The sequence below is a fragment of the Tachyglossus aculeatus genome, chromosome 2, assembly GCF_015852505.1.
Source record: "Tachyglossus aculeatus isolate mTacAcu1 chromosome 2, mTacAcu1.pri, whole genome shotgun sequence".
In the NCBI taxonomy this organism is placed as follows: domain Eukaryota; kingdom Metazoa; phylum Chordata; class Mammalia; order Monotremata; family Tachyglossidae; genus Tachyglossus; species Tachyglossus aculeatus.
The window spans coordinates 85,273,777-85,300,631 of record NC_052067.1 but is presented as its reverse complement, the minus strand read 5'-3'; the positions used below and the strand labels follow the sequence as shown (position 1 = coordinate 85,300,631).

At 44.4% G+C, this 26,855-nt stretch overlaps 1 non-coding gene and 1 pseudogene across 1 annotated transcript; one reads left to right on the top strand and one right to left on the bottom strand.

Moving 5' to 3' along the window:
* Window positions 1-8,201: 8,201 nt before the first annotated feature.
* Window positions 8,202-14,081, bottom strand: LOC119941912 (annotated as a pseudogene).
* Window positions 9,436-9,573, top strand: LOC119924715. Its single transcript, XR_005449411.1, has one exon. It is a non-coding gene; the product is annotated as a small nucleolar RNA SNORA7 (small nucleolar RNA).
* Window positions 14,082-26,855: the final 12,774 nt, after the last annotated feature.

Genomic DNA, 26,855 nt, shown 5'->3' with positions numbered 1-26,855 from the left:
CTTATAATTATTAGTAGTGAAATTGCTCTAAAATCTTTGGGTGTCTGTGCTGACTGCCACCAGACTAAGAAGTGGGTTAGTATTTATTGAACGCCCACTGGATTCAGTGCACTCTACTAAAGATTTGGGAAGTAAAAAAGCAAAAATAAGGAAAGAACCGTTTCTCCACACACAAGAAGTTTACACTCAAAGGACTTTCATTCATGAATACACTACAACACTACAACCGTATATACACTACTACTGTACTTGTAGGTCTTTAGGTGCAAATGAGATTTAAATCAATTCATTTTTAATGAAAATTGAAATTAACAATAAGAATTTAGGCTTAGTGGAAAGAGCACGGGCTTGGAAGTCAGAGGTCGTGGGTTCTAACTCTTACTCTGCAACTTATCAGCTGTGTGATTTTGGGCAAGTCTCTTAACTTCTCTATGCCTCAGTTACTCATCTGTAAAATGGGGATTAAGACTGTGAGCCCCACATTGGACAACCTGATTACCTTGTACCTACGCCAGAGCTTAGAACAATGCTTGGCATATAGTAAGTGCTGAACAAATGCCATCATTACTATTATTAGTATTTGATTGATTCATTCATTCAATCATGTTTATTGAGTGCTTACTGTGTGCAGAGCACTGTGCTAAGCGCTTGGGAAGTCCAAGTTGGCAGCATATAGAGACGGTCCCTACCCAACAACGAACGGGCTCACAGTCTAGAAGGGGGAGACAGACAACAAAACAAAACATGTGGACAGGTGTCAAGTCATCAGAATAAATAGAAATAAAGCTAGATGCACATCATTAGCAAAATAAACCGAACAGTAAAAATGTACAAGTAAAATAGAGTAATAAATCTGTACAAACATATATACAGGTGCTGTGGGGAGGGGAAGGAGGTAGGGCAGGGGGGATGGGGAGGAGGAGAGGAAAAAGGGAGCTCAGCTTGGGAAAGCCTCCTGGAGAAGGTGAGCTCTCAGTAGGGCTTTGAAGGGAGGAAGAGAGCTAGTTTGGCAGATGTGCGGAGGGAGGGCATTCCAGGCCAGGGGGAGGACACGGAGGGTCGATGGTGGGACAGGCAAGAACGAGATACAGTGAGGAGGTTAGCTGCAGAAGAGCGGAGGGTGCGGGCTGGGCTGGAGAAGGAGAGAAGGGAGGTGAGGTAGGAGGGGGCGAGGTGATGGACAGCCTTGAAGCCGAGAGTGAGGAGTTTTTGCTTGATGCGTAGGGTGACTGGCAGCCACTGGAGATTTTTGAGGAGGGGAGTAACATGCCTAGAGCGTTTCTGCGTAAAGATGATCTGGGCAGCATCTTGAAGTATAGACTGAAGTGGGGAGAGGCAGGAGGATGGAAGATCAGAGAGGAAATTGACCTCTACCCTTTTATTACCTGGAGCTGATCAAATTTGTTTTTAACGTAACAGCATGTGTAAAGCTAAAGGAATCACTATCTGAGAACCAGCATGTCATAGTGGACAGAACCTGGGCCTGGGAATCAGGTGGTCAAGGGTCCTAAGCCTGGCTCCGCCACTTTTCTGCTGTGTGACGTTGGACAAGTCACTTCACTTCTCTGTGCCTCAGTTCCCTCAACTGTAAATTGGGGATTGAGACTGTGAGCACCACATGGGACAGGGACTGTGTCCATCCTGATTTGTTTGTATCCACCTCTGTGCTTAGTTCAGTGCCTGGAACACAGCAAGCACTTTAAAAATACCGAAGTAATAATAATATGAATAATACATCAAGAAGCATATGCTAGTAAATGAAAATTTACAGGGGGATATGATTCTATGCTGATGACACCCAAATCTACATCTCTGCCCCTGCTCTCTCTCCAGGTTCGCATCTCCTCCTGCCTTCAGGACATCTCCATCTGGATGTCTACCCGCCACCTAGAACTCAACATGTCCAAGACTGAACTCCTTGTCTTCCCTCCCAAACCCTGCCCTCTCCCTGACTTTCCCATCACTGTTGACGGCACTACCACCCTTCCCGTCTCACAAGCCCGCAACCTTGGTGTCATCCTCGACTCTGCTCTCTCGTTCACCCCTCACATCCAAGCCGTCACCAAAACCTGCGGGTCTCACCTCCGCAACATTGCCAAGATCCACCCTTTCCTCTCCATCCAAAGTGCTACCCTGCTTGTTCAATCTCTCATCCTATCCCGTCTGGATTACTGTATCAGTCTTCTCTCCGATCTCCCATCCTCCTATCTCTCCCCACTTCAATCCATACTTCACGTCACTGCTCGGATTGTCTTTGTCCAGAAGCTCTCTGGGCATGTTACTCCCCTCCTCAAAAATCTCCAGTGGCTACCAATCAATCTGCGCATCAGGCAGAAACTCCTCACCCTTGGCTTCAAGGCTGTCCATCACCTCGCCCCCTCCTACCTCACCTCCCTTCTGTCCTACAGCCCAGCCCTCTCCCTCCGCTCCTCTGCCGCTAATCTCCTCACTGTGCCTCGTTCTCACCTGTCCCACAGTCGACCCCTGGCCCACGTCCTCCCCCTGGCCTGGAATGCCCTCCCTCCGCACATCCGCCAAGCTAGCTGTCTTCCTCCCTTCAAGGCCCTATTGAGAGCTCACCTCCTCCAGGAGGCCTTCCCAGACTGAGCCCCCTCCTTCCTCTCCCCCTCCTCCCTCTCTCCATCCCCCCAGCCTTACCTCCTTCCCTTCCCCACAGCGCCTGTATATATGTATATATGTTTGTACGTATTTATTACTCTATTTATTTTACTTATACATATTTATTCTACTTATTTTGTTTTGTTAATATGTTTTCTTTTGTTCTCTGTCTCCCCCTTCTAGACTGTGAGCCCACTGTTGGGTAGGGACCATCTCTATATGTTGCCAACTTGTACTTCCCAAGCGCTTAGTACAGTGTTCTGCACACAGTAAGAGCTCAATAAATACAATTGAATGAATGAATTTGGAATTATATAAGAAAAGACAGACCGAGACTGTTTAATTTGATTTATTCTCAAATTGATACAAATGCCCTTGCTAAAGGGATGGAAGTGGACCGAAAGCAGGGAAGTGGGGCATTAAAATTGTAAAGAGATAATAAGATTGCTGCCATTACTTTAGCACAGTCTCAAACATCATGCCAAAGCACTGTCATGTTGGGAGCCCATTCAGCAGATAGACCAGGCTGGCAGGCAACATTCAGAAGAAGGGTAACAGTCCTTGACCAAAGGTTTTGAGAAGCAGTATGGCCCAGTGGTTATAGTATAGGCCTGGGAATCAGAAGGAAATGGGTTCTAATTCCAGCTCTGCTACTCGTCTGCTGTGGGACCTCGGACAAGTCACTTGACTTCTCTGTACCTCATTTACCTCATTTGTAAAATGGGGATTAAGACTGTGAGCCCCAAATAGGACATGGACTGTGTCCAACCTGATTAGCTTGAATCTATCCCAGTGCTTAGTACAGTGCCTGGTGCATAATAATAATAATAATGGCATTTATTAAGTACTTACTATGTGCAAAGCACTGTTCTAAGGTCTGGGGAGGTTACAAGATGATCAGGTTGTCCCACATGGGGCTCACAGTCTTAATTCCCATTTGACAGATGAGGTAACTGAGGCCCAGAGAAGTGAAGTGACTTGCCCAAAGTCACACAGCTGACAATTGACAATTGACCCATGATCTCTGACTCCAAAGCCTGGGCTCTTTCCACTGAGCCTCGCTGCTTCTCTACATAGTAAGTGCCAAACAAATAACGTTAAAAAAAATATATAGGAATGCCAAAGACAGGATCAAAAACAGAAGCAGATCCTGAATCAGACCAACTTTTAGTGTGCTAACCAAATTTTAGGAACTATATGGGAAAAAGTGGAGGGTAATAATCAGTAGCTGACCTCCACCAAATTTGACTTTTTTAATGATAATCGTTAAGTATGTGCTTACTATGTGCCTGGCACTGTTCTGAGCACTGGGGTCACTAAAAGCTAATCAGATTAGATGCAATCCACGTCCTACATGGAACTCACAGTCATAATTTTCATTTTACAGATGAGGTAACTGAGGTACAGTGAAGTTAAGTGACTTGCTCAAGGTCACACAACACAAGTAGCAGAGGCGTTATTAGAAACCAGGTTCTCTAACTCCCAGACCCATGGTCTTTCCACTAGGCCATGCAGCTTCTCAAATTTGTGTTCGTAGAATCTCACAATCAGTAGCATCAAATTCAAAAACGAAGCAGAGTTAGATGGATCAGGTGATCAATGGCAGGCTCCCTGGGCTGCTCTTCAAGTGTGACCTCAACAGAGCAGGAGAAGGATTTCAGCATACAGCAGTCTGAGGATACACCCAAACCACATCAATCAATCACTGATATTCATTAAGTGCTTATGGTAGGCAGAACACTCTCCTAAGGGATTGGGAGAGTCCAGTACAATGGAGTGGGCAAAAATGAACCTTTTCCATCTGCTAGGCATGAAATACACACTCTCAATAGTGCAGTTCTCAATTACTCTCAGTTACACTCTTGACTGTATGCTCGTTGTGGGCAGGCAATGTGTCTGTTGTATTGTTGTGCTATATTCTCCCAAGCGCTCAGTACAGTGCTCAGTGTACAATAAGCCCTCAATATATAGCTCTGACTGACTGACTTTCAGTTGAGACATTTTGGCTGCAATTGTGCCCTAAAAGTTTCCGGTGTGGAGAGGAAGGAGTATCGGTGGGATGAAAAGGTCCAGAGAGAGCAGATACTTCCACAGCACACAAAAACTCCTTCTCATATTTTTCAAGGCTCTCTCTTAGCATTCCCCATTTTACATATCAGTTTTTTTTTAATGTGCGGCTTCCCAACTTGTGCTCTCTATTTTTCCTAAGCTCATTGTAGTTCACTCTCAATCTTCTTGTCTCCAACCTATTGCTCACTCTGTTCCCCCAACCTGGAGCTCCTTCTCGTGCACCCTGACCAAATTCATCCAATCACAACTCTTCAATCCATCAATCATATTTATTGATTTATACTTCACGCCGCTGCCCGGATCATCTTTGTGCAGAAACGCTTTGGACATGTTACTCCCCTCCTCAAAAATCTCCAGTGGCTACCGATCAACCTACGCATCAGGCAAAAACGCCTCACCCTCGGCTTCAAGGCTGTCCATCACCTCGCTCGCTCCTAACTCACCTCTCTTCTCTCCTTCTCCAGCCCAGCCCGCACCCTCCGCTCCTCCGCCGCTAATCTCCTCACCGTCCTCGTTCTCTCCTGTCCCGCTGTCGACTCCGGGCCCACGTCCTCCCCCCTGGCCTGGAATGCCCTCCCTCTGCCCATCCGCCAAGCTAGCTCTCTTCCTCCCTTCAAGGCCCTACTGAGAGCTCACCTCCTCCAGGAGGCCTTCCCAGACTGAGCCCCCTCCTTCGTCTCCCCCTCCTCACCCTCTCCATCCCCCCCTTACCTCCTTCCCTTCCCCACAGCACCTGTATATACGTATATATATTTGTACATATTTATTACTCTATTTATTTATTTGTACATATTTATTCTATTTATTTTATTTGGTTAATATGTTTTGTTTTGTTGTCTGTCTCCCCCTTCTAGATTGTGAGCCCACTGTTGGGTAGGGACCATCTCTATATGTTGCCAACTTGTACTTCCCAAGCACTTAGTACAGTGCTCTGCACACAGTAAGCGGTCAATAAATACGATTGAATGAATGAATGAATGAATGAATGAATCCTTATTGTGTGCACAGCACTGAACTAAACACTTGGGAGAGTACAATGAAACAAAATCCCTTCCCAAAAATCCAAAAACCCCCTTTGGAACTTATATTTTATGCTCATCCTCAGGACACATAAACTTATATATACAAATGTTTCTTGAGCAATTTCATCCTGACATTCACATTATTATTACTGGGTAGGGATTGTCTCTATTTGTTACCGAATTATACTTTCCAAGTGCTTAGTACAGTGCTCTGCACATAGTAAGCGCTCAATAAATACAAATGAATGAATGAATGAAAGAACACTATCAATCAATCGATCAGTGGTATTTATTGAGTGCTTGCTGGGTAGCGGTATTAATAATGATAATGTAGCATGGCTCAGTGGAAAGAGCATGGGCTTTGGAGTCAGAGGTCATGGGTTCGAATCCCAGCTCTGCCAATTGTCAGCTGTGTGACTTTGGGCAAGTCACTTGACTTCTCTGTGCCTCAGTTACCTCATCTGTAAAATGGAGATTAAAACTGTGAGCCCCCTGTGGGACAACCTGATCACCTTGTAACCTCCCCAGTGCTTAGAACAGTACTTTGCACACAGTAAGTGCTTAATAAATGCTGTTATTATTATTATAATATCACAAAGTATATTATATATTATATTATAAATAGTGGTATTAATAATAATTAATAATGATATAGTGGTATTAATAATGATAATAATAATGATGGTCTTTGTTAAGCACTTACTATGTGCCAGGCACTGTACTAAGCACTGGGATGATTACAAGTGAATGAAGTTGAACACAGTTCCTGTCCCATGTGGGGCTCACAGTCTTAATCCCCATTTTGCATATAAGGTAACTGAGGCACAGAAAAGTGAAGTGACTTGCCCAAGGTCATACACAGAGACGTGGTGGAGCTGGGATTAGAACCCATGACCTTCTGTCTCCCAGGCCCATGCTCTATCCACTATGCCACCAATATACCTTGCTCTTTCCCCTGCTATCACGCTTGTCTCTGTCTTCTCCCCTATTAGATTATAAATTCATTTAGTGTAGGCAACAGGCATTATGATTCTTGTGTACTTTCCCAAATCTTAGCACAGTGCTCTGCATTCAGTAGACATTCTCAAAATACCACTGGTAAATGGATCGACAGAACAGGAAATAGAAACAGGCACAGAGCAGAGCATGTGTGAGGCGTAGATCAGACCATGAGTCTGGGCTAAACTCAGCACTATGATTTTCAAGCTGTAAGAAGGTACAGAGAGTCTTTCCACTATCTCCCCTATTGAATAAATATGCCATTGAAACGGTAATTGCTGCAGAGCAGCTTTGAGTTCCTTTATCAGGTATTGACTGTCCTAGGAAAGGTGCAGTAACACCAGGGAACAAAGCACTCTAGAAAAGTCACACCAACTGTTCCTCCCCCTGGCCTGGAATGCCCTCCCTCCACACATCCACCAAGCTAGCTCTCGTCCTCCTTCCAAAGCCCTACTGAGAGCTCACCTCCTCCAAGAAGCCTTCCCAGGCTGATCCCCCTTTTTCCTCTCCTCCTCCCCATCCCCCCGCCCTACCTCTTTCCCCTCCCCACAGCACCCGTATATTTCATTCAATCATATTTTATATTTGTACAGATTTATTACTTTATTTATTTTACTTGTACATATTTACTGTTCTATTTAATTTGTTAATGATGTGCATTTAGCTTTAATTCTATTTGTTCTGATGACTTGACACCTGTCCACATGCTTTGTTTTGTTATCTGTCTCCCCCTTCTAGACTGTGAGCCCCTTGTTGGGTAGGGACCGTCTCTATATGTTGCCAACTTGTACTTCCCAAGCGCTTAGTACAGTGTTCTACACACAGTAAGCACTCAATAAATACAATTGAATGAATGAATGAATGAATGAGGAGAGAAGATTTGTAAAAAGGTGGTCACCTAATCTAGAGAACACACATATGTGGGAGGGAGAGATCAAGGATGCTCATTGTTGGGTAGGGATTGTCTCTTTATTGCTGAATTGTACTTTCCAAGTGCTTAGAACAGTGCTCTGCACACAGTAAGTGCTCAATAAATACGAGTGAATGAATAAACTGCAAACCTGTTGTTTGGGAATCCTTCAAGAGCCCTGATGGGGGCAAAGTCAATCGCTTATTAGAAAGGTAGGGAAACAGAAATAAAAAGCTGCTAAGGAGCTCAAGCCAGGAAAAGAACAGTCCACTCTGCTGGCTGTCAGGTCTGATCTGAACCATCTCATTGAAGAGCTGCTGGTAATAATAATAATGGCATTTATTAAGTGCTTACTATGTGCAAAGCACTGTTCTAAGTGCTGGGGAGGTGACAAGACAATCAGATTGTCCCACAGGGGGCTCACAGTCTTAATCCCCATTTTACAGATGAGGTAACTGAGGCACAGAGAAGTTTAGTGACTTGCCCAAAGTGACACAGCTGACAATTGGCAGAGCCTGAATTTGAACCCATGACCTCTGACTCCAAAGCCCGTGCTCTTTCCACTGAGCCACGCTGTTTCTCTAAGTAACAGCCATGCTGTTGGTAAACCACACTGCCGGTAAAGTAACAGAAAGGGTTTACTGGGCAGGTAACAAGAAGCCAAGCAACAAAGAATCCAATTTCCTTAAAGCAGGATACAATTGTCCTTGCAGCACTTAACCGGTGGGGCTTCAAAATGTGGATTCACTTGAGAGGTGAGAGAGTCCCTGTGAGGTATTTCCTAAATCTAGGTATACAGTAGTTAATGGGAAATTTGCAGTCATAGACTGCCGTGCAATAGACACTTCCTTTTTTGAGCCTTTCATTCATTCATTCATTCAATTGTATTTATTGAGCGCTTACTGTGTGCAGAGCACTGTACTAAGCACTTGGGAAGTACAAGTTGGCAACATATAGAGATGGTCCCTACCCAACAATGGGCTCACAGTCTAGAAGGGGGAGACAGACAAAAAACCAAAACATATTAACAAAATAAAATACATAGAATAAATATGTACAAGTAAAATAACTAAATAGAATAATAAATATGTACAAACATATATACATATATACAGGTGCTGTGCGGAGAGGATGGAGGTAAGGCGGGGGGATGGGGAGGGGGAGAAGGGAGAGACGAAGGAGGGGACTCAGTCTGGGAAGGCCCCTGGAGGAGGTGAGCTCTCAGTAGGGCTTTGAAGGGAGGAAGAAAGCTAGCTTGGCGGATGTGCAGAGGGAGGGCATTCCAGGCCAGGGGGAGGACGTGGACCAGGGGTCGATGGTGGGACAGGCGAGAATGAGGCACAGTGAGGAGGTTAGTGGCAGAGGAGCGGAGGGTGCGGGCTGGGCTGTAGAAGGAGAGAAGGGAGGTGAGGTAGGAGGGGACGAGGGGATGGAGAGCCTTGAAGCCGAGGGTGAGAAATTTTTGCCTGGTGCATAGGTTGATTGCTAGCCACTGGAGATTTTTGAGGAGGGGAGTAACATGCCCAGAGCGTTTCTGCACGAAGATGACCTGGGCAGCACCACGAAGTATAGATTGAAGTGGGGAGAGACAGGAGGATGGGAGATCAGAGAGGAGGCTGATGCAGTAATCCAGTCGGGATAGGATGAGAGATTGAACGAGTAGGGTAGCGGTTTGGATGGAGAGGAAAGGGCGGATCTTGGCGATGTTGTATGAAAGGCTAGTGAGATCCATAGAGGTTGAGTGGCTTGTGAGCTGGTTATGGGCAGGGAAGATATCTGCTTACTGTTGTATTGTACTCTTCCAAGTACTTAGTACCCCTCTCAGGGTCGCTCCTGGAGAGTTTCCAGTACTCTACCGGTCTCGACTATGGGAGGGAGAGTCAAGCAGAGGCATAACCATTCCATTTCTAGCTTGGACAGTGGCTAGAGAGTGGAAGACAATCTGCTACAAGTCAAAACTCCTCTGTGCTGGGCAGCAGTGGCATGGGAGGGAATCAAGGGCAAAAACTCAAGTTTACTGCGTGGAGGGTGGCAGTGGCAAACCACTTCTGTATTTTTATCAAGAAAACTCTACGGACACACTACCAGAACGATTGTAGTGGGGCAACCTGGAAGAGACGTGTCAGTGGCTTCTCTGTGGGTCGGACATGACTTGACAGCATAAGGCAACAACAATAATGAGAGTGCAGAGAGTTGTGATCCTGTTAAGGCCAGGCTCAATGTCCCTCTACCTGTGCTGTGTACAAACTAATCAGTGGCTTCTTCACTTAAATCAAAGGCATTCTTTCAAAAGTATTCCCAGGTCGATAGCACAAAGAATAAGGGGACATGCTCACCTCAGAGCTGAAGAAACCCACTGTTCACAGTGTCCTACCTCTAGAATGATGGGCACAGCTGGATTTTTAGTGTGCTCACATGGATATGAGTGGCGTAGGAAGAGCAGACTGAAGAGGAGATAGAGGTGAACTGAGGATGGAGATATCCGGGGAGCGATAATAATAATAATAATAATAATAATGATAATGGCATTTATTAAGCGCTTACTATGTGCAAAGCACTGTTCTAAGCGCTGCGGAGGTTACAAGGTGATCAGGTTGTCCCATGGGGGGCTCACAGTCTTAATCCCCATTTTACAGATGAGGTAACTGAGGCCCAGAGAAGTTAAGTGACCTGCCCAAAGTCACACAGCTGACAATTGGCGGAGCTGGGATGGCCAGCAGAAGAACGGGTGGAAGAATGAAGGAGAATGAGAAGCACCATGGCCTAATGGCTAGCACATTGACTGTGGAGTCAGAAGCACCTGGGTTTTAATCCTGGCTCCCACACATGTCTGCTGTATGACCTTGGGCAACTCATTTCACTTCTCTATGCCTCAGTTACCTCATCTGTAGAACGGGCATTGAGACTGTGAGCCTCATGAGACATGGACTGTGTTGAATCTTGACTATCTTGTCTATCCTTACACTTAGTGCAGTGCCTGGCACATAGTCAGCACTTGACAAATACCATTTTAAAAAAAGAGGGAGAGGCTAGCTGCCGAGAGATATTGGCCTTGGTGGCAGTTGGCATAAGTGTGCACTAGCCATGGATCCAGCCTACATAATGAAGGGGGCATAGTAAATGCTCAAATGTTTAGGACAGTACTCAGCACAAAGTAAACACTCAATAGATATCATTGATGAATTGGCTTCTAGTATAGGATGCAGAACTCAACCTTTGGGGGTACTGATTCTCTAAAGTGGTGGAACTATTTGGAAAGCTAACTCTTGGGTTTTAAGATATTTTTAGCTTCCTTCACAGTTCAGCTGTGAGAAGCAGCGGCTTAATGTATTCCCTTTCTCTGGAAATTAGACCCATTCCTGAGCACAAGGATGATTGGCAAAGAGGACAACCATCACTCCAAACCTCCAATTATCCTGCTATACTTCTGGAATCAGAACAATGATGTGTATAGAAATATCTATTAATCAATTCATCTTTCAATCAATCAGTAAGGTTTATTGAGCAAATACAGGGCATGTGTATTCTAAGCACTTGTGGCTGTATAATCAGAATGCAATAATGCAAGAAAGCACCATGGCCTAGTGGATAAAGCATGGGCCTAAGAGCCAGAGGCCCTGGGTTCTAATCCCTGTTTTGCCAGTTGCCTGCTGTGTGACCATGGACAAGTCATTTAACTTTTCTGTGCCTCAGTTGCTGCAGCTACAAAATGAAGATTTAGTACCTGTTCTCTCTCCTACTTAGATCGTAAGCCCTGTGTGTCACAAGGACTGTGTATGACCTGATTAACTTGTATATTAATGTTATAAATTATTTATTCATATTAATGTCTGTTTCCCCTCGAGACTGTAAGCTCATTGTGGGCAGGGAAAGGTTCTATCAACTCTGTTGTATTGTACTCTCCCATGCACTTGAGTTATCTACCCCAGTGCTTAGAACAGTGTTGAACACATAATAAGCACATAACAAATGCTATAAAAATAGTCTTTATCGAGTTGCTACTTACTGTGTGCTGTGTGCAGACCACTGTACTATGGTCATGGGAAAGTAAAAGATATAGACCCTGCTCTCAAGAAGCCTATGGGATATTTAGGCAAATAACTTTAGTTTGCCTTGCTGTGGGCAGGGAATGTATCTACTTATTGCTGTATTGTACTCTTCCCAAGTGCTTAGTACAGTGCTCTCTCTGCACACAGTAAGCGCTCAATAAATATGATTGACTGACTGACCTGATTTAAAAATGTTCTTTAGCATAAGGAATTCTGGTGTCCTCAATAGGAGATTTTCTGGTGAGACAGGCAGGAAGCCTATACCATGATCCTGATTTTACAAATTTGGAGAGTGAAGCACTGAGTGTCCTTAAAGGGTGACACCACTTTTGTCTTGGACAGAAAGTTTGGTCCAGAGACTAGTAGCTATTTGTTGAGCTGGGAGGAAAACATGTCCGTGTTGGAAAGACTGTAGAAATAAAGCAGAGCAGTGTATGTTACAGGAGAGGAAATTTTTGAACCTAAGTTGTAAGTGGATCTTTGAAATTTATCAGGAATGACTGGGTGTCAGTGCTGCCACCTGAAGTACAAAATCCCAGGAAAGAAATTTCAACTTTGCAAGACAATTTTTTCATTTGTTTTTCGGTCAGTCTGTCAGTCAAATTTACTGAGCACTTACTCTGCTCAGAACACTGTACTAAGCACTTGGGAGAGTATAGTGTAACAATAATAATGATGATGGTATTTGTTAAGCACTTACTATGTGCAAGGCACTGTACTAAGCACTGGGATGCATACACACACATCGGGTCGGACACAATCCCTGTCCCAGTTGGGGCTCACAGTCTCAAATCCCCATTTTACAGATGAGGGAACTGAGGAACAGAGAAGTGAAGTGACTTGCCCAAGGTCACACAGCAGACATATAGTGGAGCCTGGATTAGAACCCGCATCCTCAGACTCCCAGGCCCATGCTCTTTCCACTGAAGAATATCAAAATGAAGTTTATGTGAACTACGGGAGTGTTAAGAATGACTAGAAATTCTTGAATCCCATTTAAGTGATTCTCGATTCTTTTTATGGAATTTGTTAAGTATTAACTATGTGCCAGGCAGTATGCTAAGCACTGGGGGTAGATATAAGTTAATCAGGTTGGTGCTCACAGTCTTAATCCTTATTTTACAATGAGGAAAATGAAGCACCAAGAAGTTAAGTGATTTGCCCAAGGACACTCAACAGACAGGTAACAGAACTGGGATTAGAACCCAGGTCCTCTAACTCTCAGGCCTGTGCTCTATCCTCTGGACCATGCTGCTTCCCTCAATCAATAAGAACGTCTTATTTAGGGTCACAGAATCACAGGCAGGCATGGGCCTTAAGAGGCCATCTAGTCCAACCCTCTGCCTTGAGACAGAGTGACTCCTAATCTGTCCTTTCCAGGCAGAAAGCCCGGGACCTTTCTAGGAATCATCTAACCATGTGTTGGGAACAGATTCAGGCTGGAAGAATCTGCATGAAAGATCCTTCCCGTCACAATGAGCTTAAACGATTTGCGGAACCAAGGATGGAACACCCCATAAATAATGGGGTTGTAGATGGAATTGAAATAGCCCAGCCAAAGGAAAGCATTGTAGACATCCTCAGGGGTGGAGAAATTCAGGAATGGATCTACAACAGTCAGGAAGAAGAACGGCAGCCAACTCAACACGAAGACCCCCATGACTATGCTTAAAGTCTTGGTGGCTTTGCTTTCTTTTATGGTTCTACTTTCCGAACTCTCTTGTTGCAATCTGGGAAAGGTGTTGATCTGCTTGGCATGGCTCCTGGCTACTGCAAATATGTGGATATAAATCCCCGCCATCACCGCTCCTGGGAAAAATAAGGCAACGAGAGAAGCCAGCACTCCCCAGAGCGGGTTAAACATTAGCACGCAGAGCCCCCCACAGTCTATCGCGGCAATGAACTCATCCATGCCGTTAAGATTCAACTCGGAGTAAACGAGCCCAAAGGCAAAGAAGACCGGCACAGATCAGCTGATGCACAAAAAGCCCTCAGTCACGGGGATGGTTATCTTGGTGACATAACGCAGCGGATCACACACAGCGTAGTAGCGGTCCACGGAGATGAAACACAGGTGGAAGATGGAGGCAGTGCAGAGCATGATGTCTCCGAAATACCAGCGGCTTCCACGGATCTTATCATACTGAAGGGCATCACCAAGCAGCTCAGCAGAAAGTCAGTGGTTGCCATGGAGAGGATCAGAAAGGTGGTCGGAGTGTGGAGCTGCTTGAAGTGAGAGATGGAAATGATGATGAGGAAGTTTCCAAGCATGGTGAATGTGATGGCTCCTCCCATGACCACGTAAATGGCACAGGAACTGAACACAGGTCTGACATTCCTTGGGCAGGAATTGTTAACCCAGTCGAAGCAATATTGAACGTCAGAGGGGTTCCAGAGGGCTGGAGGATTCATTCTTCAGGCAAAGGGTTAAGCTTCCCTTGTCAAAAGTGCTAGAGCTCTTGCAAAACTGAGAAAGCAGGGAAAATGAGCAACACCTCCGGAATAAGTCATTTTTCAACCAGATATATGCCACTGCCTTTCATTCATAATCAGAATTTTCCTTTAATGAGTCCAATTCTCCTGAGGTCTAAATTCACTTTCTGTATATTGGGTGTTTTGGGAGGAGTATTAAGTCTCCCGGACCACTGCATTCATTGCAGCAGTGCACTAAATCCAGGGTGACCAAATTACAGTTTACAAGCCTCGCTCAGCTCTTTTTCACATGCTGGGCGGTTTTCAGTTTATTATTTATCTTTGCTCCTGTGACAGTGGTGGGATTTATTCATTCATTCATTCAATCATATTTATTGAGCGTTTACTGTGTGCAGAGCACTGTACTAAGTGCCTGGGAAGTACAAGTTGGCAACATATAGAGACAGTCCCTACCCAACAGTGGGCTCACAGTCTAGAAGGGGGAGGCAGAGAACAAAACAAAACATATTAACAGAATAAAATAAATAGAACAAATATGTATAAGTAAAATAAATCAATAGAGTAATAAATACGTACAAACGTATATATATATGTATATATATACAGGTGCTGTGGGGAAGGGAAGGAGGTAAGGTGGGGGGATGGAGAGGGCGAGGAGGGGGAGAGGAAGGAGGGGGCTCAGTCTGGGAAGGCCTCCTGGAAGAGGTGAGCTCTCAGCAGGGCCTTGAAGGGAGAAAGAGAGCTAGCTTGGCCGGTGGGCAGAGGGAGGGCATTCCAGGCCCGGGGGATGACGTGGGCCGGGGGTCGATGGCGGGACAGGCGAGAGCGAGGTACAGTGAGGAGATCAGCGGTGGAGGAGCGGAGGGTGCGGGCTGGGCTGTAGAAGGAGAGAAGGGAGGTGAGGTAGGAGGGGGTGAGGTGATGGACAGCCTTGAAGCCGAGGGTGAGGAGTTTCTGCCTGATACTCTTCATACTTGGATGCTCTTCATACTTGGATTTATTCCCCTTATTCACCCCACCCTCAACCCCACAGCACTTGGGTACATAGCCGTAATTTCTTTTAATGTCTATCTCCCCTGTTAGACTATAAGCACCTCACAGGCAGGGAACGTGCCCACCAATTCTGTTAATGATCATATTTGTTTAGAGCTTACTATGTGCCAAAAACTGTTCTAAGCGCTGGGGGAGATACAAGGTAATCAGATCGTCCCACGTGGGGCTCACCGTCTTAATCCCCATTTTACCGATGAGGGAACTGAGGCACAGAGAAGTTAAGTGACTTGCCCAAAGTCACACAGCTGGCAAGTGGCAGAGCCGGGATTAGAACCCATGACCTCTGACTCCCAAGCCCATGCTCTTTCCACTGAGCCACACTGCTCTCTCCAAGGGCTTAATACAGTTCTCTGCCTGCAATCAAGTGCTCAGTAAGTGCTCAATAAATATGATTACTGATTGAATTATGTTGCCAACTTGTACTTCCCAAGCACTTAGTACAGTGTTCTGCACACAGTAAGTGCTCAATAAATATGATTGACTGAATTGATGGTGGGGACAGGGCCCCTTCAAGGCTGGATTAACAGGGGGCCTTTACAGTCCTGTCACCCGTGGGCCTCTCAATTAGGAGGGCTTTGGACACCAAAATTGTAGCCCCACTTTTACCCACATGGGCCCTGCCTGAAAAATGACAAAGATGAGGTCCTAAGATGAGGTCCTAAATAAACATTTCCCAAATGGCCATCGTGAGGCAGCACTGCCCTTCAAGTGAGTTAAAGTGAGTTTGGTTCAGGCCAGGAATGGAAGGCAAGAGAAAAAAGTCTTTATGTCCCGGAGTTCACCCCAGGAGGGTTTGGGCTGTGAATTGTTGATTTAAATTTCCCAAGATCCCCCCCCACCCACCACACACACACACCCACACAAATACACACCTTCTACTTCTCAGTTAGCCCAGAATGTATGTGTGTGGTGGTAGTAATTAATACAATATGAGCTAATCACCACCCCTGTCTCTTACAGTTTTATTTCAGTGCCTGAGGGAGGAATGTTGTTGATTTCTTGTTGTGGGTGGTCATTAGTATGTAGAGAGGGAGAAAATGAGTTTTGTGGTAGAAGGAAGTTTGGGGGTTAGGTGAGATGGAAAGTCAAAGTGCCTGATGCATCAGAGTCCACACACACACACACACACACACACATCAGTATGCTGTCCCCCCCTTCATTCAATCGTATTTATTCATACAATCAATCTTATTTATTGAGCACTTCTGGTGTACAGAGCACTATACTAGAGAAGCAGCGTGGCTCAGTGGAAAGAGCACAGGCTTTGGAGTCAGAGGTCATGGGTTCAAATTCCCGCTCCGCCAATTGTCAGCTGTGTGACTTTGGGCAAGTCACTTCACTTCTCTGGGTCTCAGTTACCTCATCTGTAAAAAGGGGATGAAGCCTGTGAGCCCCCCGTGGGACAACCTGATCACCTTGTAACCTCCCCAGTGCTTAGAACAGTGCTTTGCTTAATAAATGTCATTATATTATTATTATTATTATACTAAGCAGTTGGGAGAATAAAATATAACAATAAACAGACACATTCCCTGCCCACAGCAAGATAAGAGCCTAGAGGGGAAGATAGACATTAATAGAAACAAATAAATTAAATGACAGATATGTACATAAGTGCTGTGGAACCAGGAGGGGGCATGGATAAAGGGAGCGAGTCAGGGCGAAGCATTAGGCAGTGGAAAAGAGGAAAAGAGGGTTTAGTCAGGGAAGGCCTAGGAGGAGATGAGCCTTCAATAAGACTGTGGGGTGTCATCTCCATTGAGGGGAAGGGAGGCGCTTCCCTGTCACCCCCTTTTCTTTGTTTTTGGTGGTATTTGCTAACCACTTACTGTGTGCCAGGCACTATACTAAGCACTATACTAAGTCACAAGCTAATTAGGTTGGACCCAATCCATGTCCCACATGAGTCTTGCAATCAATCCCCACTTTACAGATGAGGTTAGTACAGTGCTCTGCACACAGTAAGCGCTCAATAAATACGATTGAATGAATGAATGAACTGAGGCACCTCTCACCCTTAGGCACCTTTGCTTTTTGGAGAGCTCCCAGCAGAGCAGAGCAGAAGTGGTTAGGAGAAGATAGGGTAGGAGTGCCACTTGGTTCCAATGGGGGTCCTCCTGACTTCTGCTTCCCTCCACCAGCTGCTGAACCCTCCCAGCCCCATACTAGAAGACAAATGATTTGTAAATGATTTTTGTCGGCTCGTCTCCCACTTGATTATAAACCCGGTGAAGGCAGGTGTTATGCCTTTGACTTCTGGTGTATTCTGCCAATTTGTATTCTGCCTTATTGAAGGCACATCTCCTCCAAGAGGCCTTCCCTGACTAACCCCTTCTTTCCTCTTCCCCCATTCTCTTCTGCACCGCCCAGATTTGTTCCTTTTAGTCATCCCCCCTCCCAGCCCCACAGCACTTATGTACGTATCTAGACTGTGAACCTGTTGATGGGTAGGCACCATCTCTATATGTTGCCAACTTGTACTTTCCAAGCGCTTAGTACAGTGCTCTGCACACAGTAAGCGCTCAATAAATACGATTGAATGAAAGAATATCTGCAATTATTTATTTATATTAATGACTATTCCCCCCCGTAGACTGTAAGCTTGTTGTGGGCAGGGAATGTGTCTGTTTATTGTTATGATGTACTCTTCCAAGTGCTTAGTACAGTGTTCTGCATACCGTAAGTGCTCAATAAATACTACTGAATGAATGAAAGAATGAGCAAGCACCTAATATAGTTGTCTCAGTAGGTGCTCACTAAAGACCACTGATTAATTCCCCATATTTCTTTCTTAGTTCTGCAAATATAATAATACTAATGATGGCATTTATTAAGCACTTACTATGTGAAAAGCACTGTTCTAAGCACTGGGGAAGTTACAAGGCAATCAGGTTGTCCCACAGGGGGTTCAGAGTCTTAATCCCCATTTTACAGATGAGGTAACTGAGGCACAGAGAAGTTGAGTGGCTTGCCCAAAGTCACACAGTTGACAGTTGGCAGAGCTAGGATTTGAACCCATGATCTCTGACTCCAAAGCCCGGGCTCTTTCCACTGAACCACACTGCTTCTCTATGCATCTACTTCCCTCGGATCTGCAGCTCCCTCCCTGTCCACATATGACAGACCACCACCCTCCCCATCTTTAAAGCCTTATAAAAATTATTTCTCCTCCAGGAGGCCTTCTTAGATTCAACTTTCTTTTCCCCTATTACCTATTCCTTCGGTGTTGCCTCTGCACTTGGAAACAGCATGGCCTAGTAGATAAAAACATTGGGACTGGGAGTCAAAGTACCTGGGTTCTAATCCTGCCAAGCAGTCACTTTCCTGCTGTGAGACCATAGGCAAGTCACTTAACTTCTCAGTGCCTCAGCTACCTCATCTCACTCACTCAATCGTATTTATTGAGTGCTTACTGTGTGCAGAGCACTGTACTAAGCGCTTGGAAAGTACAATTCGGCAACAGAGACGGTCCCTACCCAACAACAGGTTCACAGTCTAGAAGGGGACAAGTGGACAAATGTCAATACCACCAGAATAGGTAAATAGAATTATTGACATATACACATCATTAATAAAATGGAGTAATAAATCCTCATCTGTAAAATGGGGATGAATACTGTGAGCTCCATATGGGATATGGAGAAGCAGCGTGGTCCAATGGAAAGAGCCCTGGCTTGGGAGTCAGAGGTCATGGGTTCTAATCTCAGCTCCACCACTTGTCAGCTTTGTGACTTTGGGCAAGTCACTTGACTTCTCTGTGCCTCAGTTACCTCATATGTAAAATGGGGATTAAGATTGTGAGCCCCACGTGGGACAACCTGACCACCTTTTATCTCACCCAGCACTTAGAACACTTTTCCGCACATAGTAAGTGCTTAACAAATAATAATAATAATAATGGCATTTATTAAGTGCTTACTGTGTGTAAAGCACTGTTCTAAGTGCTGGGGAATTTACAAGGTGATCAGGTTGTCCCACATGGGGCTCACAGTCCTATGGGGCTCATTATTATTATTATTATATGGACTGTGTCCAACCTGATTAGCTAGTATATACTTCAACACTTAGTACAGTGCCTGGCACATAGTAAGTGCTCAACAAGTACTATTTTTTTGAAAAAAGGATCTACCCCCTTTAAGCACTTGATATTCACTCAGCCCCATAACACTTATGCATATGTGGAAGAAAAAATTTACACTCTGAGTTGTGATCAGAAAAAGGTATGTCAGAGACAAGTTCTATTACTACCAGTGCTTCATCTGGCACTAGGAGGGAGAGTCGTTGAGCAGCAGAGATTCTCTTGCTAGTCAAGGCCAGCTCAACGAGAAACAGCATGGCTTAGTGGCAAGAGCATGAATTTGGGCGTCACAAGATGTGGGTTCTAATCCTGGCTCTGCCACTTATCAGCTGTGTGACTTTGGGGAAGTCACTTAACTTCTCTGTGCCTTAGTTACCTCATCTGTAAAATGGGGATTAAGACTGAGAGCCCCACATAGGACAGCCTGACTGCCTTGCATCTAACCAGCGCTTAGAACAGTGCCTGGCAGTACTAACTTCAAGCAACATAGAGATTCTTTGTATACCATTAGTATTGCATTCATAATAATCAGAACAATACAATAGGACAAATACTTTAGGATAGAAAGCAGTGAGTTCCTGGAGCATTTTCTGTTTAGTCCCGGACCTCCTCTGACAAGGTGATAAGTAGAGCCAGGGGCTTGATTGGTTCAAAGGCGTGATTTGACTGTGTTGTAATGTGCTTGACTGAGATAGAGTTTGACTACTCCGTTTGAGTCAATAGTAACCAGGGTATGCACAAAATCAGATTATTCTTCTTGGCTACTACTTATTTTTGAGTAATAGAATGAGATTCAACTATCATCTCTACGCTGATGACACCCAAATCTACATCTCTGCCCCTGCTCTCTCTCCCTCCCTCCAGGCTCGTATCTCCTTCTGCCTTCAGGACATCTCCATCTGGATGTCTGCCCGCCATCTAAAACTTAATATGTCCAAGACTGAACTCCTTATCTTCCCTCCCAAATCCTGCCCTCTCCCTGACTTTCCCATCACTGTTGACGGCACTACCATCCTTCCCATCTAACAAGCCCGCAACCTTGGTGTCATCCTCGACTCCGCGCTCTCGTTCACCCCTCACATCCAATCTGTCACCAAAACCTGCCGGTCTCACCTCCGCAACATCGCCAAGATCCGCCCTTTCCTCTCCATCCAAGCCGCTACCCTGCTGGTTCAATCTCTCATCCTATCCCGACTGGATTACTGCATCAGCCTCCTCTCCAATCTCCCATCCTCCTGTCTCTCCCCACTTCAGTCTATACTTCACGGTGCTGCTTGGATCGTCTTTGTGCAGAAATGCTCTGGGCATGTTACTCCCCTCCTCAAAAATCTCCAGTGGCTACCAATCTACCTACGCATCAGGCAGAAACTCTTCACTCTCGGCTTCAAGGCTGTCCATCACCTCGCCCCCTCCTACCTCACCTCCCTTCTCTCCTTCTCCAGCCCAGCCCGCACCCTCCACTCCTCTGCTGCTAATCTCCTCACTGTGCCTTATTCTCACCTGTCCTGCCATCGACCCCCGGCCCACGCCCTTCCCCTGGCCTGGAATGCCCTCCACACATCCGCCAAGCTAGCTCTCATCCTCCCTTCAAAGCCCTACTAAGAGCTCACCTCCTCCAGGAGGTCTTCCCAGACTGAGCCCCCTCCTTCCTGTCCCCCTCCCCTCCATCCCCCCGCCTTACCTCCTTCTCCTCCTCACAGCACCTGTATATATGTTTGTACAGATTTATCACTCTATTTATTTTACTAGTACATATTCTATTTATTTTATTTTGTTAATATGTTTTGTTTTGTTGTCTGTCTCCCCCTTCTAGACTGTGAGCCCGCTGTTGGGTAGGGACCATCTCTATATGTTGCTAACTTGTACTTCCCAAGCACTTAGTACAGTGCTCTGCACACAGTAAGCGCTCAATAAATATGATTGAATGAACGATTGAATGAATGAGTCAATTATATAGCCAACTTATTTGAGTCAATCAAATGACTGGGCTTGGCTTTTGAGTAAATCTAGTAACCAGGTAGTTTGGGTTAATCGAACTACTGGGTTTAGCTTGATTGAATTAAATAGCCAAGCCTGGAGTCAATCAACTGATCAGGCACACCCAAAGTAATCAACTGGGCCTAAGCAGAGGGAAAGGTTAGAGAGAAAGATGGACAAATGCAGGACCTTGACCATTGGGGTTACACATACATATTTGTAATTTATTTATATTCATGGCTGTCTCCCCCTCTAGACTACAAGCTCCTTGTGGGCAGGGAACATATCTACCAACTTTGGTATATTGGACTCTCCCAAGTGCTTACTACAGTGCTCTGCACATAGTCAGTGCTCAATAAATACCATTGACTCCTTGACTTATCTACCTATCACTGATCTATCCACAATCTATCATTACTCTTCTCTTCATAATAAATAATTTATAGAGACAACTGCTGATGCATATTTTAACAGATATCATTTTAGCTCAGGGTCATATAAAGGGATTGGCATTTATTATATCCCAGTTTGATTACTACAAGCGTCTCCCCACATATCATCCTGCTTCAATCTCTCTCCGGTCCAGTCCGTATTTGACTCTATTGCTAGGATTATCCTTCTAAAACATTCTTCTGCACATATCTTACCACTATTTGAAAACCTCCAGTGGTTATTCACTTCACTCAGATCAAGCAGAAACTCCTGACCGTCAGTTTGACTCTACTAGTAGGATCATCCTTCATTCAATCGCATTTATTGAGCGCTTACTGTGTGCAGGAACATTGTTCTGTACACATCTTGCCACTATTCAAAAACCTCCAGAGGTCATTCACTTCTCTCCAGCTCAAGCAGAGACTCCTGACCGTCAGTTTTATGCCACTCAATCGGCACTCTCCCACCTACTTATCCACTTTTTCCTTCCTCCCCACCCCATACCCTTGATCTCATACTCTTCATTTCTCTAAAGTGATCCTATTCACTGTGTTCTGCTCTTATCTCTGCCACATAAACCTCTTGCTTACTCCCTCCCACTTACCTGGAATTTCCTGATGCTTTAAAATGAAGCCCTGCTCTTTCCATCCTTAAAGCCTTTGTGAAATCACATGTCCTCAAAGAGATTTTCCCTGATTAATTTTGATGCTCCCTCAATATATTTTCCCAAATGCCTCCTCAGAAATTCCATTCCACCTAAGCACTTGAGGACTCAGACCTATTAATTCTTTTGTTTCATTATCAAGTGCTTAGTACAGTGCTCTGCCATCAGTAAGTCAATCGTATTTACTGAGCGTTTACGGTGTGCAGAGCACTGTATTAAACTCTCGGGAGAGTAGAGTATAACTCTAAACAGACGTTCCCTGACCACAAGTTTACAGTCTAGAAGTGCTCAAGAAACAGTTTTGAATGATAGAGTAATAAAACATTTGTATCTTTTTCATTTAAAAGAGAGGACTTTGATTTACTGATCCAGTTTTCTTATTTTCCACAGGTTTATTTGTACTTGCTGTAAGTTTTGTTTTTAGTTTATTTTAACCTGTAAATGTTTAATCTAATTTTTCTCATATTTCTAAATAATATTTATTAATAGCATTGAAAAGACCGCTCATAATCCTGTTTCAGGAATAAACCTATTATGAAAATATTTATTCAAGGAGCATACCAGTTTAAGGCAATGCAACAGAATAAGATTGGCATAGTTCATTCTAATAAAAGTATTTATTACATGAGCAAAAAGTTTTGATCTCCTGACAGGAAAATTACAGAAGTCCTACATCTTACTTTAGGGAAATTCTATGTTTACATTCTTATCTTAATCATTATCATATTTGCTAAATGCTTACTATATAATAATAATAACAATGATATTTGTTAAGTGCTTACTATATGCCAAACACTGTTCTAAGGCTGGGGTATATACAAAGTAATCAGGTTGTCCCACGTGGGACTCACAGTGTCAATCCCCATTTTACAGATGAGGTAACTGAGACACAGAGAAGTTAAGTGACTTACCCAAGGTCACACAGCAGACAAGTAGCAGAGGTGGGATTAGAACCCACAACCTCTGACTCCCAAGTCCGTACTCTTGCCTCTAGGAGGAGACGAGGAGATGGAGAAGACAAGGAGACAGAGAAGACAAAGACACAGAGGAGATGGAGTCTATATGCCACACACTGCACTAAGTGCTGAGATAGCTACAAGATAATCAGGCCTCTATCCCTCATAGGACGCCCAATCTAAGTAGGAAGGAGAACAGGTATTAACTCTACATTTTACAGATGAGGGAATTGAGTTAAGTGACTTGCCTAAGGTCACACATCTGGCAATTGGCCCTAGATTAGAAACCAATTAGACTCCCAAGCCCTGGGCTCTTTCCACTAGGTCACACAGCTTCCTACGCTGTTCTATTAATGTAGAACAACAACAAAAATCTGTTGTCCCTCTATTTTCCTCTATTTTGAAATAAGCACTATCATTAAAATTATTGAAGTTTGATCATTCATTCAATCGTATTTACTGAACACTTACTGTGTGCCGAGCACTGTACTAAGCACTTAGGAAGTACAAGTCAGCAACATATAGAGATGTTCCCTACCCAACAACGGGCTCACATGCTTTCACGTCTTTCTGTTTTTATGTATTTTACACTATTTGCAAAAGTAAGTAGACAGGAACTCCTCTTTTAATAAGAAAAGAACCTTTGGTAATGTAAAATATGTTCACTGTGGTAGGGGTTTTCTAAGAAAATAACAATATTTCTTTAGGTATATTGTAGGAATATTTGCAACACCTTAGTAACACTACTACTGAAAGTTTACTCCTCCCAGAGACCTTACAAAAAAAAACCATTTGTGACCTAGATTTTGCTCAGTAATACTTCTGTAATCCCCAAAGAATCAAATTATTGGAAAATTAATATAATGAAAGTAGAGCAAGATCCTAGTTATTTCCTGCTGTCAGGGAGAACAAAGAAAGCCCTGCAGAATACGAAAAAACAAACAAACCAAGAAGTAAATGTACTAGATAGGAGAAGAGGAAAAGAATGAAACTGAAGAGCAAAATAATGAAACTGGAGGAGGAGAGAGAGGACCAAGAGACAGACTGAATGATAAAGGGTTGCTGAATAATCAGCCCAGAATTACTAGGGTGTGGCTTGAAGGGGAACAAAGCATTAACATGCTTCCATCATTTTTAAGTACTATTTCACATGATTTTTGATGGTTCTATTTAAAATAACTTTAAAGTTTGAGTCCATTCATTCCACTGCTATTTATCTTACCATTCAAATGGAAGCTTCGTTCTGGTCACATCAGACTTTCTGACCTGCTTCACTGAAAGCCACTAATGCTACCAGCTGAGATGTAGTCCATTTATATACCCCAAATGACCTTTGCAAATAGGTCTCTGGTGGGCTCTCTGCCGCTTTCTGTGGAAGTGTTCTCCTTAACAAAGAGTTTTTTGCAATTCCAGAGAGAGCTAATTCAGTGAAGTTCATGCTGTGCCATCATCCCTTTGGAACCAGGAAGGGGAGACACGATCTCTCCTTAAAGAGTAACTTGTCCTGGCGGACAGAGCACAGGCCTGGAAATCAGTGTCCCTGGCCTGTAATACTGACTCCATCAGTTGGCTGCTGTGTGACCTTGGTCAGGTCACCTAATTTTTCTGTGCCTCAGTTTCCTCATCTGTAAAATGAGGATTCAATGCCTGTTCTCCCTTCTACTTCGACTGTGAGCCCCATGTGGGACAGGGACGGTGCCTAACCTAATTATCTTGTAACTACCCCAATGTTTAGAACAGTGCTTGATGCATTGTGAGAGTTTTAACAATAATACCATAATAATAGGCACATTGCCGACTTGTACTTCCCAGTGCTTAGTACAGTGCTCTGCACACAGTAAGCGCTCAATAGTAGAAGGTGTGTGGCTCAGTGGAAAGAGCCCGGGCTTGGGAGTCAGAGATCGTGGGTTCTAATCCCGGCTCCTTCATTTGTCAGCTGTGTGACTTTGGGCAAGTCACAACTTCTCTATGCCTTAGTTCCCTCATCTGTAAAATGGGGATTAAGACTGTGAGCCCCACATGGGACAACCTGATCACCTTGTTTCCCCCCCCCCAGCGCTTAGAACAGTGCTTTGCACATAGTAAGAGCTTAACAAATACCATCATTATTAATAAATATGATTGAATGAATAAATTGGCACTTTAATTGTATAGTGTCTCCAATTGCAGGACCTTGAAAGGGACTCCCTCCCTAGTTCCTCATCACAGTAGCAAGAAGGAACACACTGAACTGGAAACAGAATCAAAGGGTGCATTTACACCACGGTGGTATAAATCCACAAAGACTTTAGAAAAGAGAAACAATACAATGATTCTGGGCCAGAGACCATTTTCCTTGTAAACCACCCTTATGCCCTACCTCCATTCTCACAGTGCAGCTTCCCAAACTGTGCAGTAGCAGCCCAGGTTAAGTTAGGAAGGGTGATTTTTGATCCTCTCAAGCAAACCCCTTAATCACCTTTCACTCTCATCCCTCCCATCCTCTGATCCATCAAAACTGAGGCCCAGAGACATTAAGCGACGTACCTAATGACACACAGCAGGCGAAAGACAGAGCTGGAATTAGAACTCAGATCTCCCAACTCCCGGCCCCATAAAGTGGCTTAGAGTGGTCCTTCTGGGAGTCAGAAGGACCTGAGTTCTAATCCCAGCTCTGCCACATTTCTGCTGTGTGACCTGAAGCAAGTCACTTCGTTTCTCTGGGCCTCAGTTACCTCATCTGTAAAATGAAGATTCATTCATCATTCAATCATATTTATTGAGCACTTACTGTGTGCAGAGCACTGTACTAAGCTCTTGGGAAGTACAAGTCTTAGAACAGTGCTCTGCACATAGTAAGCGCTTAACAAATGCCATTATTATTATTATTATTATTATTACAAGTCAGCAACATACAGAGATGGTTCCTACCCAACAACGGGCTCAGAGTCTAGAGGATTAAAAGTGTGAGCCCCATAGGGGACAGGGATGGTGACCAACCCGATTAACTTGTATCTAGCTCAGCACTTCACACATCACCTCCTCCAGGAGGCCTTCCCAGACTGAGCCCCCTTTTTCCTCTCCTCCTCCCCATCCCTTCCATCCTAACTCCTTCCCCTCCCCACAGCACTTGTATATATATTTGTACAGATTTATTACTCTATGTATTTTACTTGTACATATTTACTATTCTATTTATTTTGTTAATGATGTGCATATAGCTTTAATTCTGCTTTTTCTGCCTATTTTGACACCTGTCTACATGTTTTGTTTTGTTGTCCATCTCCCCCTTTTAGACTGTGAGCCCGTTGTTGGGTAGGGACCGTTTCTATCCGTTGCCAGCTTGTACTTCCCAAGTGCTTAGTACAGTGCTCTGCACACAGTAAGTGCTCAATAAATATGATTGAATGAATGAATGAACAGAGAATCAGTGTGTCTCAGTGGAAAGAGCACGGGCTTGGGAGTCAGAGATCATGGGTTCAAATTCCGGCTCCACCAATAGTCAGCTTTGGGCAAGTCACTTAACTTCTCTGTGCCTCAATTACCTCATCTGTAAAATGGGGATTAAGACTGTGAGCCCCATGTGGGACAACCAGATCACCTTGTATCCTCCC